The 2,784-nt window shown below is 48.7% G+C and overlaps 1 long non-coding RNA gene across 1 annotated transcript; it reads right to left on the minus strand.

The window, feature by feature from the left end:
• Positions 1 to 346: 346 nt before the first annotated feature.
• LOC123357038 lies at positions 347 to 2,085 on the minus strand. The gene is made up of 5 exons (XR_006575495.1): positions 1,975 to 2,085; positions 1,496 to 1,643; positions 1,008 to 1,316; positions 772 to 844; positions 347 to 382 (listed from the first exon to the last, which is right to left on the minus strand). It is a non-coding gene; the product is annotated as an uncharacterized LOC123357038 (long non-coding RNA).
• Between the last annotated feature and the right edge of the window lie 699 nt (positions 2,086 to 2,784).

Here is a 2,784-nt window from a genome sequence, read left to right on the forward strand (position 1 = left end):
TGCCAATGGTCCCTTCTGCAGCGCCCATAACGGGAGGAGGTTTGGCCTTGTGATGTGAGGCCTGGGTCTGAGAATCAGGGCTCCTGGGTTCTGGGGCTCTGGAATGGGGTGTGGTCTAGTGGGTGGAGCTGGATTTGTTGACAGTGAGTGAGAGGGGCTTGTGCTGAAGAACCCTGGGTCAATCCCCACCAATTCCTGTGATGTCTACATGTGGCCATGATTTTACTTACCTCTCAACATAGGTTATTTAGCCCATTCCTGGACACACGTGTTACATCTGCTGCTGGCCACCCCTGAGATGTAGGTCCTGACATGGCACATCAAGGTCAATCCAGCAGCTCCCATCCGGTCTTCACCTCCGCAATGGACGGCGAGCTTTAACCTGACCAGAGAAAGACAGGGTGGTGTTCTTCAGGGGAATCTGCTGGTGCTCCTGCATCCCCTGCTCCACCTCACACCCCGACACGCTAAGGGTTTTCCTAAGATACCACTAATCTTGGATAAACAAAGCAGCTGAGATGAGGTCAGTGTGGGTGGATTTACTGAGCAGACTGGTTCTAATGAAAGAACAGATTTCTCCCCTGCTCTAGGGAGATTCCCATAGGAAAAGTCTCAGATGGTTGGGGTGGGGGCAATGCAAACCCTCAGCCCCTTGAATGGCAGGAAATCAGGACTCGGGGAGTTAAGGGGTGTCTCTGTCCTGCTGGAGGGAGCAGATCTGGAGAGCAGGAAGAGCACTAGCGGCATAGTAGGAAAGCCAGTGACTTCTACCTGTGAAGGTGGCTGAAGTTTCTGGCAGACATTAGAGTTCCGGATCCTTACATCTCCTTTGGGGATCTTTTTCCTAGGAATAAAATAAGGACACCACACAGAGAATGACATTGGAATCCCAGGCAAAAGGGATGATCTCAGCCAGGCTACGTACCAGGAACCCAATTTTTGTCCCAAGAGCCACAATTACCCAGATGAGGTTTTCTTCCCCATTTGCTTTCAGGTTATTTACTCACAGTATTCATTTGTTTGCTTTGCCGGGTCTCCACTCTCTGCAGTTGTTCACTGGTTTTAGTAACAATCTTTCAGTTTTTGATTCTCTTTCCTCTTCTTACAGTGTAGCATCTGCTTAGCAATTTTTTTTAAATAAAAATAAATTTAAACCAAAATCCTGATCTTACATTGAAGAGGAAGGTTTCTGAGAATTTGGCTGCAGAACTTTAGTGTCTGCATATGTCAGTCACTATTAATTATTCAGGTGCAGGTCTGATGCAATCTGCACACTCAAGAATGCCCATATGATGCACGGGGGACCCTTAAAATACCTGTTAAAAGAGAAGAAGAGAGTAGATTAAAAGGTGGGGAAATCAACCAATGCATCAGCACGTCTCTGCATCATTGAAGCACCAGGCATGGGGGCAAAACAGGCTAAAAATCCCCATGGTTCTTTCCCACTAGACAGACATCCAAAAAGAAAAAGGCTTTCAGACAATTATTTCCTTACGCTCTGACGGGGTGAAATTCAGCCCTGTGCAGCCAGCCAGGGCAAGGTCTGTGCATCACAGCGGGGTTAAGTGGCACTTCACTGACCAGGTGCTGGGAGACTTCGGTGGCACAGTTTTCCTCCTGGATTGGAACAGCCGGCTGGAATCCTGTGAGGTATAGAGCAGAGAGAGGTTAGGGCCACAACGTTCACTTCAGAGGCTGAGCTTCTACAGACTTTTGGGATGTTCCCATCTGAGGAGGAGGATTTTGGCCAGCCCCAGCTCAGAGCTTTCAGTCACTTCAACCAGTGATTCTCTGGCACAGTTGATCTAAAGCAGCTGAACTTTTCAGGCCTTGTCCCCATCTCCGACCCCCCTCCCACCTCGCATTGCCCTCTAACAGCCCTCTCCCTTCTCTCGATCACTGCCAAGCCTAAATACAGAGCCTAGCCCACGATCCTCCTCTCTTAGACCCTCTCCTCACATGACCCTCCCCTACCTTTGAGAGGCTGATCCCTGTGCCCTTTACCCAACTCCTGAAGACATCATGGCTCCTCAGGACAACTGGGCAGTGGGTGGTTCCAACCTCTGTGTGGGGTGCGTGGTTTTCCATCTAAGCATCACTGAGAGCCAGCACGTCTCGATTTCACAGGATGAGTGAAGTCTAGGAAGCGCTGCACTTCTTGAGGACTTCCAACTTCGCCCCATTTATGAATGGCTTCCACCTTATTTGCATCAATGGTAACATCTTCTGGGGAGAGGATGTACCCCCAAAATTCTGTGGAGAGTTGGCTGGAGGTTCCGCTTTTCCAATTCTGTGTTGAGACCATGCTGCCGAAACCTCTCCAGGTTTGGATGTGCTGCGTGTGCTGCTCTGGGTTCTCCAAAAAGAGACGTATTTCACCCGAATAGATGACACTGTCCCCAAATACATCACTGATGAAGTGTTTCAAGGTCAGGGGACCCTTAGTTAGCTCAACTAGCATATCAGACCGTTAAAATGTCCATCGTCTGTTTTGAAATCTGTCTTCAATTTGTCTCTTGCCCAAACGAGGGTTAGATTGGAAATCCTTGCAGATGAAGTTTGATGAAACCCTTTGCAGATTTCCTGTGAGCCAACAATTGTGGGATTCGCAGCAGAGGGTCATGGTTTCAAATGATCACTTTGTTCAGGAGCTGATTGTCTAAAGAGAGGCATAGCAGAGTCCCACATTTCTTCTTCCCCAAAAGGGCCTGCTCTTAGGACCGGTTTTCATGACTGCACGCAGGGAGATCCACTAATTCTGGTCCCAACAATGCATAAATACAG

The sequence above is a fragment of the Mauremys mutica genome, unplaced genomic scaffold, assembly GCF_020497125.1.
Source record: "Mauremys mutica isolate MM-2020 ecotype Southern unplaced genomic scaffold, ASM2049712v1 000262F_np12_subseq_996916:1047833_obj, whole genome shotgun sequence".
In the NCBI taxonomy this organism is placed as follows: Eukaryota; Metazoa; Chordata; order Testudines; family Geoemydidae; genus Mauremys; species Mauremys mutica.